We start from the raw sequence: 17450 nt of genomic DNA on the forward strand, positions 1-17450 counted from the left end.
AATAATTCTAAAAGTGAAATTTAGCAAGGTTAATAATGAAATTTTAAAAATCTCCATGACTTATTAGTTTCCTTTCCTTAAAAACTTGTAGAGAGCCAAGAGCTGGTGGCTCATGCCTGTAATCCTAGCTACTTAGGAGGCTGAGATCTGAGGAACATGATTCAAAGCCAGCCTGGGCAGGAAAATCCATGAGACTACCTCCAATAAACCACCAGAAAACCAGAAGTGATGCTGTGGCTCAAGTGGTAGAGTGCTAGCCTTGAGCTGAAGACCTGAGGGACAGTGCTCAGGCCCAGAGTTCAAGCCCCATGACCAACAAACAAAACAAAACAAAACAAAACAAAAAAAAAACCCAAAACTTGTAGAGGTAATTTTTCTTTTCTGGCATTTTAATATGTAATTCTTATTCTTTTTTTTAAAACCTCATCTCACCCCAGTTTTAGACATGTGCAGACTTCCTAGTATCAGACATGAGAATATGGGTTAATTGGACTGTTTTCCTATATCATACATGCAATCAACCATATATATATAATAATATGACATATAATGGAATTTTGTTTGATGAGGGACTACATATACACCACAGTCCTGGAGATTATATTTTATTAGTGCTAGACATGGAGCTTAGTTGTAGAGCATGTGTATAAAGCACTGGACTTGATTCCTACCACTTACAAAAAGCCTGTATTTCCTGCTGATTCTGTCTTAATTTTTATTAGTGTACCCTCTAATGTTTACATGAAGTAGACTGCTGATGCATTTCTCAGAGCATATCCTGGTCACTAAATGCATAGGGCTGTCTTTCCTGTCCTTCAGCACAATGTATACACACTGTTTGGTTACCTTTGTAGCCAGTGTACGTGTGTGCGTGTGCACACGTGTTTGTCTATGCATGCATGCACATGTGTACCAGTCCTTGGGCTTGAACTCAAGGTTTGGGTGCTGTCTCTGAGTCTTTGTGGTCAAGACTAGTATGTTACCACTTGAACCATATCTCCATTTCTGGCCTTTTTTGGTAGTTAATTGTAGATAAGAGTATCATGGACTTTCCTGACTGAGCTTGGTTCAGCTTGTGATCCTCAGATCTCAGCCTCCTGAGAAGCTAGGATTACAAGCATGAGCCACTGACACTTGGCAACATTTTCAAATGCATAACTATTTCTAACTCCTCAGGTTTTGTATATCATGTTCACATTTCCTTCCTTCTATAATTCCTGGAGTAGTAGAGTACTATATTTGTAATTACAAAATTTTTGTTTTCTTGGATTTTTTATGTTCCTTCATTGATTCATCTATATTTGGAAGTGTAAATTTCCTTCCAGATTAGAGTAGCCATTATTTTCATGAAACTGCAATTTGACTTAACTGTTTTTTAGGTCTGGCATATTCCTCTAATTGTAGTATCTTATTTACCCTTTAGTATTTCAGAAATTCTTGTACTGTCCTTCTTCATCTGTCCTTCCTTCATGGTTTGTTAGATCAACATGGTCTGACAACATGGAAGATAAGTTTTAAATTCTGCTACTTAAAATTAAGTATATTTTTGCCCCACAATGACACATATAATTCATCTGAGAAAATAATTCTAGGTTAGATATTTTTTTCTCTGTGAATTGTAGAGGCACTGCATTTTTATTATTTTTTAACATTGCTATTGAAAGAACTGATAGAGAATTCTGGTCACAGTTTTTTCTCTGAACCCAGGATTTTTTTCCTCTTTGTTTTCCAGCACATGGGCTTTTTTTTTTTTAGCATGTGGGCATTTTAAGCATTTTTATTAACTTGTAAATATTCAAGATATTGCCTTATTTTAAGTCTTTTTTCAGTTTGATAATACGTTTCTTATATCTTTGAATAATTTTAATTTTTTTAAATAACCCATGAACCTTTTTTTTTTTTTTTTGGTCGGTTGTGGGGCTTGAACTCTGGGCTTGGGCACTGTCCCTCAGCTCTTCAGCTCATGGCGAGCGCTCTACTGCTTGAGCCACAGGGCCACTTCCGGTTTTCTAGTGGTTTATTGGAGATAAGAGTCTCACAGACTTTTCCTGCCTGGGCTGGATTTGAACCACGATCATCAGATCTCAGTCTCCTGAGTAGCTAGGATTACAGGTGTGAGCCACTGGCGCCCGGCTTCCCATGAACCTTTAATTAAAAATATTTCCCATTTTGTGTTCATTTTTCTCTTTATATTTCCTTTTTTTTTTTTTTTATTGTAAAGCTACTATACAGAGGGTTACAGTTACATGAGTGAGGTTATGATACACTTCCTCTTGAACATTGTTACCCCCTCCATTGTTTTCCCCCTACCATCCCCTCCCTCCCTCCCTTCCCCGAGGTTCTTTTTTTTTTTTTTTTTTTGATTGTGATTAAATGATTACATAATTTCAAAGTCACAAGTTCATTCTAACTTCCCTGGAGCAAATTGTCTACCACAGTCTGTAATATATAACAGTGTTCACATGTTATATACCATATTTGTGATCAGCAGCATGAGGATATTTAGTAGTGGTTCAACCAGATGAGCGGGAGTTCTTTGTTTCTTAAGTCCTGTTAGTTTTGTCGTATCACCTAACCTTTTGGATTTAGCATCCACTTATGAGGGAGACCATGTACCGTTTGTCTCTTCGTTCTTGGCTTACCTCGCTCAACATGATTCCTTCTAGCTCCATCCATTTCCCTGCAAATGCCATTATTTTGTCATTTCTAATGGCTGCATAATATTCCATTGTGTATAGATACCACAATTTTTGGATCCATTCATCTGTGGTGGGGCACCTAGGTTGTTTCCATATCCTAGCTATTGCGAACAGTGCTGCAATAAACATGGAGGTGCACGTGTCCTTGTATATTGGTTCCTGTTGTTCAGGGTAGATGCCTAGAAGTGGTATGACTGGGTCGTAAGGGAGGTCAATCTTTAGCTTTCTAAGGACCCTCCAGACTGCTTTCCAAAGTGGTTGTATAAGTGTACATTCCCACCAGCAGTGTAATAGGGTTCCTCTTTCTCCACATCCCCTCCAGCATTTGTCGTTGGCTGATTTGTGGATGTGGGACATTCTGACTGGGGTAAGGTGGTATCTCAGGGTTGTCTTTATTTGCATTTCCTTCACCACCAGGGATGATGAACATTTCCTCATGTGTTTCTTTGCCATTTTTATTTCTTCATTTGAGAAGTCCCTCTTTAGTTCCCTTGCCCATTTAGTAATTGGTTTGTTAGGTTTGGGAGGGATTAGTTTCTTGAGTTCCCTGTATATACAGGATGTTAACCCCTTGTCTGATATATTGCTGGTAAATATTTTTTCCCAATTAGTTGGTTGTCTTTCTAGCTTAGTTGCGATAGATTTAGCTGTGCAGAAGCTTTTTATTTTAAGGTAGTCCCATTTGTCGAGTCTCTCTCCAACTTGTTGTGACCCTGGGACTCTGTTCAGGAAGTTCCTTCCTGTGCCTATTAGTTCAAGTGTCTCTCCTACTCTGTCCTGCAGTAGTTTCAGAGATTCAGGTTTAATGTTAAGGTCTTTAATCCATTTTGAGTTGATGTTGGTGCATGGTGATAGGCTGGGGTCCACTTTTAGTTTTCTGCATGTGGCTGCCCAGTTTTCCCAGCACCAGCGGTTGAAGGGGCTGTGTTTCTTCCATTGTATGTCTTTGGCTCCTTTGTCGAATATCAGCTGGCTGTAGGCCTGTGGATTTATATCTGGATCTTCTATTCTGTTCCATTGGTCTTCGGGTCTGTTTTTGTGCCAGTACCATGCTGTCTTTGTGATTATAGCTCTGTAGTAGAGTTTGAAGTTCGACATGGATAGCCCTCCCATATTGTCTTTATCCCCTAGAATTGTTTTGGCTATTCTAGGTCTTTTGTTGTTCCATATAAATTTTTGGACTGTTTTCTGTATTTCAGTGATGTACGTCATTGGGATTTTAATAGGAATTGCATTGAATTTGTATATTAGTTTTGGAAGTATCACCATCTTTACTATATTAAGTCGGCCTATCCAGGAGCATGGGAGGTCTTTCCATTTCCTAGTGTCTTCTGCAATTTCTTTCTTTAACTTTTTATAGTTCTCATTAAATAGTTCTTTTACATCTTTGGTTAGGTTAATTCCTAAATATTTTATTTTTTGGGAGGTTATTGTGAATGGGGTTGCTCCCTTTATTTCCCTCTCTTCCTGTGCGTTATCAGTGTATAGGAAGGCAACTGATTTTTGTGGGTTTATTTTGTATCCTGCTATTTTGCCGAAGTGACTTATGATTTCTAAAAGTTTGGGGATGGAGTTTTTGGGATCGTGGAGGTATAGTATCATGTCGTCTGCAAAAAGGGATAGTTTCACTTCTTCTTTCCCTATGCGGATCCCTTTAATGTCTTTTTCTTGCCTTATTGCCCTGGCTAAGGGTTCTAGGACTATGTTGAAGAGGAGTGGAGACAGTGGACATCCTTGCCTTGTTCCTGTTTTTAGGAGGATTGGTTGTAGCTTTTCCCCATTAAGTATAATATTGGCTATTGGTCTGTCATAAATGGCTTTTATTGTTTTTAGAAATGTTCCTTCTATTCCTATTTTCTCCAGAGCTTTTAGCATGAATGAATGTTGAATTTTATCAAAGGCCTTTTCTGCATCTGTGGCGATAATCATGTGATTCTTGACCTTGGCTCTGTTGATATGCTGGATTACATTTATTGACTTACGTATGTTAAACCATCCCTGTGTCTCTGGGATGAAGCCTACCTGATCATAGTGTATTATTTTTTTTATGTGTTTCTGGATTCTGTTAGCTAGAATCTTGTTAAGGATCTTTGCATCTGTGTTCATCAAGGAGATTGGCCTGTAATTCTCCTTTTTGGTTGGGCCTTTGCCTGGTTTGGGGATGAGTGTGATATTGGCTTCGTAGAATGAGTTTGGGATAGCTCCCTCCTTCTCTGTTTCTCTGAAGAGCTTGAGGAGTATGGGTATTAGTTCTTCTTTAAAGGTCTTATAGAATTCTGCTGTGAATCCATCTGGTCCTGGGCTTTTTTTTGTTGGAAGACTTTTGATAGCTTCCTGTATCTCATTATAGGATATTGGCTTATTTAATTGGTTAACTTCTTCTTTGCTCAGTTTGGGTAACTTGTATTTCTCTAAAAATGCATCCATTTCCGCCAGATTTTCTTCCTTTAGAGAGTATAGCTTTTGAAAGTAGTCTGTTAGAATTGTTTGGATATCTTGGGTGCGTGTTGTGATGTTTCCCGTGGCATCCCTAATCCTATTAATATGGGTTTCCTCTCTTCTTTTTTTAATTAATCTTGCCAACGGGCCATCAATTTTGTTTATTTTTTCAAAGAACCAGCTTTTTGTTTGGTTTATTTTGGTTATGGTTTTCTGATTTTCTAATTGGTTAATCTCTGCTCTCAATTTGGTTATCTGGCTTCGTCTAGTAGCTTTAGGTCCCATTTTTTCTTGTTTTTCTAGCTGTTTTAGTTGCAACATGAGATTATTTACTTGGTCTGTCTCCATTCTCTTGATGTGGGCACTGAGGGCAATAAATTTGCCCCTCAGGACTGCTTTTGCTGTGTCCCACAAGTTTCTTTGTGAGGTGTTTTCATTTTCATTGAGTTCTAGGAAATGCTTTATTTCTTCTCTGATCTCTTCTGTTACCCAGGCCTTGTTAAGGAGTGTGCTGTTCAATTTCCATGTATTAGAGAAATTTCTGCGGTATGCTTTGTTATTGAGAGCTAGCTTGATTCCACTGTGGTCAGATAGGATACAGGGGATTATGTCGATCCCTTTGTATTTGCTTAAGTTCCTTGAATGAACTATGATATGGTCTATTTTGGAGAAAGTTCCATGAGCTGCTGAGAAGAATGTGTACTGTGTTGTTTTAGGGTGAAATACTCGGTAGATGTCAGTTAATTCCGCTTGAAGTATGGCCTCACTTAATTCGGTAGCTTCTTTGCCAATCCTCTGGTTGGTAGACCTGTCCTTTGGTGAGAGTGGCGTGTTAAAGTCTCCTAGTATTATCGTATTGGGATCTATTTTATTCTGTAAGTTTGAGAGCATTTGTTTAACATATCTGGGTGCACCGATATTTGGGGCATATAAGTTGATGATGGTTATATCCTCCTCTTGGATTGTTCCCTTTATTAATATGTAGTGTCCGTCCTTGTCTTTCTGTACTGATTTTAATGAAAAGTTTATTTTGTCAGATATCAGGATAGCTACACCTGCTTTCTTATTGGGGGAATTTGATTGGTAGATCCTTTTCCACCCCTTCACTCTGAGTTTGTTTGTATGTTTGGCTGAGAGGTGGGTCTCCTGAAGGCAACAGATGGATGGGTCTTGTTTTCTGATCCAGTCCTCAGTTCGTTTTCTTTTAATTGGCGAATTCAGCCCATTTATATTAAGAGAAAGTATAGAGAGATGCATTGTTGTCCCTGCCATTCCGTTTTCCTAAGTTTTTCTTCTTTCCTTTCCTCCTGTGCTTGCTCAGTTAGACTTTGAGTAATGCCTGTTTGGGGCAGGTCCCAGTTCCTGGTTGCTTTCTTCAGGTTGTGTCCCCCCTCTTAGAATTCTTTGTAATGCTGGCTTAATGTTTATGTATTCATTTAGTTTTTCTTTGCTATTAAAAGTTTTCAGTTCTCCATCGAATGTGAATGCTAGCTTTGCCGGGTATATCAGTCTGGGTTGGCAGTTATTGGCTCTCAGGGCTCGTATGGTGCTTTCCCAGGCTTTTCTTGCATTCATTGTTTGTGTGGAGAGATCTGCAGTGATTCTAATTTTTTTCCCGTTGTAGTATAGCTCCTTCTTCATTTTTGCTGCATGCAGGATTGTTTCCTTATTATTCAGATCCATCATTGTTACTATTATGTGCCTAGAAGTGTTTCTCCTGGGATCTTGCTTGTTGGGTGTTCGATAAGCTTTTGTGATGTAGTTAAGATGGTCGTTTTTGAGGTGGGGAAAATTTTCATTGACTATCTTGTTAAATAGGTGTTGCATTCCCTTGCTCTGGAATTCCTCACCTTCGTCCACTCCGATTATGCGAAGGTTAAATTTTTTAGCATTATCTGCTTGCTCTTGAATTTCCCTTTGGTTTAATTTGAGTGATTTTTCCATATCTGTCACTTTTTGGTCCAGTTGGTGTATTCTGTCTTCTGTATCTGACACTCTACCTTCCATTTCATTCACTCTGTTGACCGTGGCTTCTATTGTGGTTTGCATGGTGGAAATGGATCCCTTTATGGATTCAATGTTGGTTCTCAGAGTACTGATCTCACCTCTCAATGAGGTGAGATCAGTATGCATTACCTCTAATTTGGCGTTTATCTCACTTCTTACTGAGGTTTGTGCAGCTTCTATTTTTGCATCCAATTTTTGTTTGATGTCCTGTATATCTTTTGATAGTTCATCCTTGTGCTCTTTCAATTTCTGATCCATTTCTCGCTTTATTTCTTGAGTCATTGCCTCCAGCAACCCTTGGATGTAGTTTTTGTCTTCCATTCCTGCTTTGCTCCCACTGGGGCTCTCCCCTGTGTGGCTGCTGGCTTTTGAGGTGAGCTTGCTGTCCTGGGTAGTGGTAAACCTTGTGATTTTTCTCTGTGATTTTCGCATGGGGGTTCAGGAGACTGCTCTTCAATCTTGTTTTGGTGTGTCTGTCTTTGCTTGGTTGCTGATTCTGTATTGGTAGAGAGAGTCTGTGCCTGATCTGGATTCTGTTGGGAGCCTATTTCCAGCTGCTATTCACTTAGGATTCTCAGCTCTCTGCTGTAGCAATTCCCGCCTTTGGAAGGGTTGAGCAGCCTGGACTGCTTGTGTTTGCTCCTGCGGGTGCTCTTGGGAAGATCAGATGCTCTGGATGCACTCTCCCAAATACTGGAGTCTGCTATGGGCTCCTGATGTGTTTTTGTTTGTTTGTTTTGGGCTGGTTGTGGGCTTGAACTCTAGGTTTGGGTGCTGTCCCTCAGCTCTTCAGCTCAGGGCTGGCACCCTACCATTTGAGCCACAGCCCCACTTCTGACCCTTTTTGCTTTGTTCAGGCGCCGGTCCCCTGGCCTGGTTCCGGCCCCAGCCTGGAGCGCGCTCGTTAGGCCTGTGCTAATGTGTATACCACCTTGGTTATGCAGCCTGGAGGACACAGTTCAAATTTCTTCTACTGTTGGTAGTCTTGACCCAGGGGCACTGTTCCTGGCTTGAGCATTTAAGCTCCCTTCCAGGGGCGCTCTTGCTCTGGCCTGGCCAGCAGAGTGTGCTCTACCGGCTGGTGGAGCTCTCGAACAGTTCCCAGTTTTAGTGGGTCCTGTGGTCCGGGTGTTGGGGTAGGGAGTCTAGGTCAGGGTCTGGGGATTCCCTCCAGCTCTGGTCTCCCTTGATGGATTCCCTGTCCCCTGATGGGTACTCACCCTGTAGGTCGTCAGTTGTTGTTGCAGTCCGTCAGTTGTTGTTGCAGTCCGAGTTCAGTTGGGGTGGTTGCGGGCTGGGTTGGGCGGCCCCCCGCCGGGTCGTTGCGATCGCGATTGGGCGGGTGGTCTGCGGACAGGTCCCTTTGTGGCGCTGCTGGTGCCGGGCGGCTTTGGCGGGATGGAGCCTCTCCGCTCCGGTGGAGAGTGATGGGTGGGGTGGGATCCTCCTGGAGACTCCCGGCTGGTAGGTTTCTCTGTTCCTGGCGATCCGCTGTTCTGCAATCCGGTACCTGGTGATCTGCAAGCAGCCCCCTGTGTCTCTGTGGCTCCGGCAGCCCCCGTCGGGCCGGCTGGCCGGCGGCTTGGCGCACTGCCGCGCGGCCAGTAAAGGTTGGGGGAGGGGTCTTCGCTCTTCTCTGTTCTGAAATTCTTCTTTTCCTCTCTTTCTTTTTTTTGTTATTTTCCACCTCTGGTTTTTCTCTGAGTGTTCGTCTTTTTGTTGTTGTCGGTCTCTTGGGGAGATTAAACGTTGGAACTCGAACTCTCTTTTTGGTTGGAGAGAGCTGTGGCGTTTCCCTACTGCCCCGTCGCCATCTTGGTCCCCCCTCTATATTTCCTTTTTTTAATATTTTATTTATTTATTTTATTTTATTTTATTTTATTTTGGGTCCGGTTGTGGGGCCTGAACTCTGAGCCTGGGCGCTGTCCCTCAGCTCTTCAGCTCAAGGCTAGCGCTCTACCACTTGAGCCACAGCGCCACTTCCGGCTTTTTTCTTTTTGCTTATGTGGCGCTGAGGAATCAAACCCAGGGCCTCAGGCATGCAAGGCAAGCGCTCTACCACTGAGCCACCTTCCCAGCCCCTTGATTTTTATGTTATAAATTTCTTTGAAGTTTTCATTTATCTGAGAATACTTCAGTTTCTCACATTTTAAGTCATAAGTTTTCTTTTTTCTTTCACTTTAAAAATAATTTCAATGAATTAATAATGTCAGTCTTTGCTTCACAGAGAAGTAAGCACTCAAACTGAAGCTTGGATTTTGATACTTTTGCTGTTCTGTAGGCATAAGAAGTCTTTTAACTTGCTTCAGTTAGAACTGTGCAAAATATGATAGGAAGTGCAAGAAGGGGCGACTAGGGGATGCCAGACCTTGAGTTTCTGGATCCACTTTGGTCATGAGGCCTTACAAAAAATAAATTACTGCTGGTTTCAATTATTTTTGAGTTTTAATATGTTTTTTGTTGTCAAGGTGATATACAGAGGGGTTACAGTTACATAAGTAAGGCAATGAGGACAATTCTTGTCAAACATTGCGACCTCCTTCCTCTTTTTCTCCTGCTTCCCCTCCCCTCGCTCCCCTCCACCAAGTTATAAAGTTCATTTCCAACATAGTGTCTTGTGAGTATCCCTGTTGCATTGGTTCACCCATTGTCCTTTGTCTCACCATTTCTGTGATTTCCCTTTCTTTCCCCAAATCAGATAAACTTATACAAAGGGTATCAAAATAAAAAATGAGATAAGCCAAAGGAAAAAAAAAGAAATAACTGCAAACAGTACACTAAAGAAACCAACCACAAATGACAAAAACTCTTGTTTCCATATCTTGGAGTTCATTTAAATGATCATCATTTTATATGGTCATATGTACATAGCTATTGAGCTATTGTGATCCTCTGCTAGAACTATCCTAGACATATACTAATTATTACAAATGAGGGAAACCATGGAGTCTGTGTTTCTTTGGATCTGGCTTACTTCACTTAATATGATTTTTTCCAAGTCTTTCCATTATGAGTGGGGCAATGCCATTCTTCCTGATGGAAGCATAGAATTCCTGTGTGTGTGTGTGTGCGCGCACGCCACATTTTCTCAATCCATTCTTATACTGAGGAATATCTGGATTGATTCCATATCTTAGCTATGGTAAATAATGCTGAAGTGAACATAGTTGTGCTGGTAGCTTATAGTGGGGCCTTATTTGTGGTCTTTTGGGCAAATGCCCATGAGTGGGATTGCTGGTTCATAGGGGATCTCTGTTTAGCCTTTTGAGGAACCTCCATGCTGCTTTCCAGAGTACTTGAACAAGTTTATATTCTCACCAATGGTGTAGTAGCGTTCCCTTTTGGCCACATCTTTGCCAGCATCTGTTATTGTTTTCTTGATAATGGCCATTCTAACTGGGATGAGGTGGAATCTCAATGTTGTTTTGATTTGCATTTCTTTTATGGCCAGTGATGTTGAATATTTCTTCATGTGTTTATTGGCCATTCTTATTTCCTCTTCAGTGAAGTCTCTTTTTAAGTCTTTAGTCCATTTATTGTTTCTTTGAGTATTTTTAATATATTATATTTTAATATATTAAGTTTATGTATGTATAAGTTTTAATTAGTTACAATTGTAGTATGCTTTCATTTCCCCGCTTTCTCTTACCTGTAACCTAAGGTTTTGTTTTTTTTTTTGAAGTCAAATTTATGTCATTTATTTTCCTTACAACTTAGAAGGCTATTAGATGTGCAATCTTGTATTTGGATTACCAAGCACAATAAATACCCAGCCTCCAAACACAGTAATAGTCAATGTCCCTATGGCAAAGTGGAACGGTTAACTTGAAGGAATGGGTGGAGATGGGACAGGAGAGAATGATCAAGGTGCATTTTACCCATAAATTACATGTTAAATTGAAACCTCTTTGAACAAATATTTAAAGTTAAAAGTTAATTAAAAGCATTATATTCAGCGGAGAGGTATGTAAGTGTAAAATTCCAATATCTGAGAATACTCAGGAGACTGAGGGAGAAAAATTGAAAGTTTGATAAAGAATTATACAATGAAGTGTGGCCCTGTTTCCAAACATAAAACAAAACAAAAAAAAAAAAACCCTGAGTATCCATTTATCATTCCCTTTCTAGAAACCCACATTCTCTTCTGCCTCCCAGGGCATTTTTTATTTGGATAGTTTGTATACCAACAAAAGATGTATGGCTTTGTGAATTCAGCACAGACACCCTACTTTTAATAAAGCCCAAAGCTTCTCTTATAATGCTTTTATGAAATTCTAAAATTGTATTTTATGTGTTTTGGTTCATGTAGGGCATAGTAATTAGATTTTTGAATCAAAGTTTTAAATTTCTTTTATTATACTTAATTTTTATTTGGCAGCTGTAATGAGATTTAGGCCCAAATGCCAACATATCTTATAAGCCATGATGAGGTGTTGAATTTATTCCTTTTGATTCTAGTATATAATTCTTCAAGGCCAAGAAGTTTTCTATTTACAGATGTTAGCAATAATAATTCTACTGAATACCTTTATTGGGAGGGTGTCAGTGATTTGGTTAAGGTCACATAGTTTATAAGTTTATAAGTTGAAATCCATCTCTGATTCTAAGTTTTGTACTTTTAAATAGTAGCAAAACAAAAGTATTTTGTTTTAAATAAAAATAATACGAGTCATTTAAAAGATGTCAGTTTTATTGCATTTTTATTCTGCCTGGGAAATACTGTTGACAGCTAGTATGAATCTTTTCTTATTCTTGTTACTTGCCCTGCTTTCAGAGAAATAATACAGGTTTTGATAAATAATATAATAAAGGCTTTGATAAATAATAATAATAATACAGGTGTTTCCCAGTCCTCTTATCTTTGGGCCTAACGTGGTAAATTATTGGGAAATGATCACAGGCAGTATGCTAACAATTCAAAGTGAGCTTTGAAGACTCATCCCCTCACTTTTGCCTAAACTACGAGAACAAGAGAAGGCATGCAATTACAATAGCATTTTAAGCCATTTATGTTGGATCTGATAGCAAAGAAAAGAACATCAAAATTTCCTGGGCCCTGAAAGCTTCTTACATGATTAAGAGTGTACCACCTGTTTTATAGCTAAAAGGGCAACTGTCCATTAAACAGAAACCTGCATAGAAGGATGGTCAAATGAATATTGTGATGCATACATTTTTTAAATGTTTTAAAGCTTTTTGGTATGGTTATGAAGACTATTCAAGTTAAGAATACCTACTTTGGGGTACGGGGGCCACTGGTGGCTCTGAGATACATATAATCCTACCTATCCAGGAGGCTGAGGTTTGAAGCCACGTCTGTGAGACTGTCATCTCAAATTAACCACCTGAAACCAGCCAAAAGTGGAGCTGTGGATCAGGTGATACAGCAAAAAAGCTCTGGGACAGCACTCAGGCCTTGATTTCAAGCACCAGGAGAGGCACACATACAAACGGGACATCACAGAACTTCTGTAAAATGGTGTAGCATTAAGTAGGCTCTAACTATTTTTGATGAAGTATGTAACAGAATACTGTAACAAATATATAAAAATCTAACTAAATGAGATTTTAGGTATTGACCTTATAGATTTGGCTTTTTTGTTTTTGTTGGATGTGGGATATACAGGTGCTGTCCCTAAGTCTTTTCTCTTAAGGCTAGCACTCTACCATTTTGTGCCACAGCACCACTTCTGGTTTTTTGGTGGTTAATTAGAGATAAAGAGTCCCACAGACTTTACTGCTGGAGCTGGTTTCGAACCAAATCCTCAGATATCAGCCTGACAGGTATAAGCCACTGGTGCCTGGCAGATTTGGTTTTTAACTTGGAGCCTTCCTTTGGAGTATTCAAACTATGATGCCATTGAAATTTGGCCACTTTCAAATTGCTTTTTATGAAAACTCAAAAGTACAGAATGGATGAATTCATGTTCTTTTACTCATTTAATGAGTTTATGTTCTTGCATTCATTTGGGGAGGTGAGCTCCTTTTCTAGACCTCTGAAAACAGCTGGTTTTATGTTAATAGTACAAATCTCAGTAAATATGGAGATTAATTAGGATTTAAGATTTGTTAATAATGCAATACATTTAGGCTATACTTTGGGGAAATTAACTTTAGCAGTAAGATAATCCTAATTAAATATCACAATAAGTCAAATGTGTATTTTTTAATTTAACAACTGCAAAGAAACATTTTTGTCCTCAGAAGAAAATAATGTGGATATCTGATTATTTTTTAAATTATAATTATGTTTAGCAAAGAGATGAATTATAAATGTTCATGGCACTTTTAGCCAGACGTTGCATTTGAAAGTATTGTACATTGTACATTAATAACCAATTTTGGAGCTTGTAATACTTATTTTTGCTATGGAGTAGGACTTAAAAGCCTTATAATACAGACAGTCCTTTGCATCCTTGGATTTAATCACTTATAGTTTTAAAATATTTTTTAATTAGTCTGTACTAAACATAGAGTTTTTTTTCTTGACATGATTCCCTAAACAGTACAGCTTTTCATAGAATTTACATTTGCTGAATACGATCAATATAGAGATTCCAATGAGAGCTAAAAGTTGTATACAGAATATTTTTTATCATGTTCCTGTTATAATGAATTGTGGGCTATGTTGGTACTTGGAAATATCCATTAAACTGGTAATTAAGACAGATTTATTTCCATGTTAAATAAATTAAATTACAAAGTAGACCTTAATGGCACTTGCACACAAAGAAATGTGTATCTCTGTTACTGTAATATTGGGTAGGGCAGTCAGAATATCTAGAGTGACAGGTATCTTCTGGAAAGCACATAATAAGAAAATGAATTGAAGAATACTCTCCAAGATGGGAAAATATTAACATCCCCCCCAGAATAAATTTAAATTCCCAAGAAATAGAATTTCATAGAGAAATTACGGGGCAGCATTTTCCTAGAATGCTGTTGCACAGTTGTTTACCAAAGTTTACAGGTGTTGGGAAATCCTAGGTTTTATAAAATGAAATATTCTTTAGTGTTTGGCTTCTGATGAGTGTGTTCCAGGTGAGAAGAGATAGTGGCAGAAGGTGGGGTGCATCACTTCTTAGACTTGGTTGTCTGAAACCACAGAAGAGGTTGATTTGGTTCTTGTTATAGGAATAGTGCAAAATGAACTAGGAGACACTGTGATGTTATTGGAGATGTACATGAGCAGGTGTGTGGGCCTGCACATGTGGCTTTCTGGGGGAGGGTAATAATCGAAAATATTCCTTAGAGGAAATGCTATACAGTGACATGACTGAAAATTTCCTGGAACCTAATCTAAACGCCATTTTTTTTTTTTTATAGTAAAGCATGCTGATTGGTTACATGTGAGATTGGTATTTGGTTTAGTTCTAATCTGTTAGAGCTCTTGGTTGATTTTAAGGAGCTAGCAGATTATGTATTTAAATTCTACTCTGGCATCACTACTTGGGTCAACTTTTGCCAACAAACAGCAAAAAATGATCAAATCCTGAGTACTAGTACTGGATCTCTGCGCCACCCAGCTCAGTTGTATTTTACCTCCTCCTCTGGAGATTATCTCATCTTGGCTTCCAAGAAGTAGCAACACCTTAGTTTGCTGCTTCTGGGCTATTTGCTTTGTAATTCATGTTCTTGGGTTGACTTGTGAATTTTTTATGTTTGAGGGCTCTTTTGGACTTCTTTTTCTTTTATACTCTCTTCAGGGCAATGTCCTTTTGTTTTGTGGCTGTTGCTACATTTTGTCTGCCTGGTGATGACTCCCCAAATTATTTTCTTCAGCCTTAGAAAGCATTGTGCTAAAGCCACAGATATCTAACTGCTTTCTATTTATCTGCTGTCCCTCATACACATCAAGCTTAAGTGTCCAGAGCTACACTGTTAATCTTTACTTCATAAATAATCTCTTTTTCTGTTGGTACTATCACTCAGTTTTCCTCTTCAGTCTCTCATTCTTCCCAGTTTCATCAACCCTACCACCACTGTCTTTGAGGCCAAATAATGTTTTAACTTTAATTATCTTCTTTTCAACAATTTTCCTTCCACACAGACATTATTGCATTCCTCTTTAGTCTTTTCCACATAGCAGTCTCACTTTTTTTGGAATATAATCTGACCATAATAACCATTTTAGACCTTGTGATGGCTTTTGGCTGTATACAGAGTATCAGCATATACTCCATTCTCCTTTCATGCTCTTTGTAGTCTGGCCTATTTAGTCTTCCCTACCTCACCTTGTACAGTGTGCCCTTGCTTGCCAGGCAGCAACTATACTGGCCTATTGTCACTCCTTCCAAAATGCTAGTGATTTCATCTGCACCAGTTTCCAGCTTCCTTTGCATGGCTGGCTCTGTCTTATCATCTTAGGAGACTTACTCTGAGTTCTCCCTTAGGTTTGTTCTCATTCTCCCTACTGTTATTTCACTTACACTCTGACTGTAGATGATGTCTACTTACTAGTCTATCACCCATGTATTGCATCTATTAAACTGTCTTATACAATGCTTTCTTGCTGAATAGAATTTTGATTACTTTGGAGCTGAAAATATGTCCACATATTAATTTTATTTTTACTATATTGTTCTGTACTTATTGTAACTTCCATTATGTTTTCAAATATAGGTGAGTAGTCATTGTTTCATTTTAATAAATATTTTGAAAAATGCTAGGACATGACAAACAAGATGAATGAAATACAGCAATAATGATGAGAATTAAACAAGAAGTGACAATGTAGCAGAGAAGTACTAAGTTTCATCAAGGAGCACCAAGGACAAAAATGGGTATTGTTTTTAGGATGGGGTGAGAGACATGATGTGACAGCACAGTTTCAGCTGAGTCTGTTACGTTCCTGAATTAAGAGCCCGGATAGGTATAGTTTCTTAGTTCTTGTAGGGATAGTTGGGATGTGTCAGTTATAAAGAATACTGTTGGAGGCATCATGGTATAATGTCTGTAAAGATGGGGCAGAACAGAAGCCAGATAGAGAACAACATTCTCTGCTGGGACAACATTGAGGGCTGGAACTTCACAGAACTATTGCAAGATTTTAAACAGGAACCCTATTATTGCGACTTTAGTAATTATGATTTTGTGTTTATGAAGTTAGAATTATGATTTACTATGTAGATTTTAAACAGTGAATGTCATTATGATTTCTGAAGAACTTTTCTGGTATCAATATAAAGGGAAGGGTTATGAAAGTGGTAGAGGCAGTTTGGAGACTGAATCTGTCCGTGAGAGAAAATGAAGGAATAAATAGATGTGGAGATGTGGAAGGAGATGATCATAAGATTTCTACTTGTCTAAGGACCTTTGAAGGTAGAGATTGTGTTCACTGATTTAGAAGGAAATGATGAGGAGCTTATCTTAAGAGAACTTAAAACTTTTGAATTTACATATTCTTAGGAGGTAAATATTCATGGTAAATATTAAAACAAGATCTGGGTTAAAAGATTTCAGCCAATCAGTTTAGTGGGGGAGGAGAATAGTGGCAGGGCCTTGTACTCGCTAGGAAAGTACTCCAACATTGAACAACTCACCAGGTGTGAGTGTGTGTGTGTGCGTGTGTGTCCTGTATTCCTAAGATAACAAGTATACACCATTGTATTGTGTCCAGCTCTTGGTCTTGAGGGAGTTTTGGGAACTTAACTTCTTGCTTGGGTTGGCCTTGAACCATAGTACCTTGATCTCTGCTTCCCAAGTAGCTGAGATTACAGGCTTGAGCCACTGCACCCAACTCAACCACTAATTTTGCTGTACTTGGCAGCAAATATGAGTAGTTAAGACACTGGTGAAAGAATGCAGAAGAAAAAACGGCCAAGGATAAACACTGGAATGCACATACTTTTATCATGTTAGTGGGGAAAAAGGATCTATGGAGTTGTAGCAATATGGCAGTGCTACTTTACATAGCCTTTACTAGTAATGGGAAAATAATGATCCCTTCACCATGAGATAATTATTTTTTATGGCTACAGGTTGTACCTCCAACCCTACAGAATTAGTCAAAAGCAAGAGAAGACATGGATCAATACAAATGCACTCCTGCTTCTGGAAAGATCAATTTAGTATCCCAATATTTAAATATACTACATGTACTACATATCACACAGTTAAATTGCAGAGCACTGTATTTGGTGTGATTACTGTCTTTAGCTTACTAGCATCATTTGCTTACTGATCATTTATATTTTTCTTTAAAGACATACTCTTATTGTAAAATAGGATAGATGCTACTTAAGGAGGATGTATGCACCCTTGGTACAGTCTGTTTACTGCCTTGAATTACATATTCATGCTAAC

At 38.8% G+C, this 17450-nt stretch overlaps 1 protein-coding gene across 2 annotated transcripts in view; it reads left to right on the forward strand.

The window, feature by feature from the left end:
• Bmp2k (BMP2 inducible kinase) overlaps positions 1–17450 on the forward strand; it is a 97862-nt gene that overhangs the window by 75409 nt on the left and 5003 nt on the right. The gene's annotated exons all lie outside the window — the stretch shown is intronic.

Source organism: Dipodomys spectabilis, unplaced genomic scaffold (genome assembly GCF_019054845.1).
Source record: "Dipodomys spectabilis isolate Male_0828 unplaced genomic scaffold, ASM1905484v1 ptg000043l, whole genome shotgun sequence".
Lineage (NCBI taxonomy): Eukaryota > Metazoa > Chordata > Mammalia > Rodentia > Heteromyidae > Dipodomys > Dipodomys spectabilis.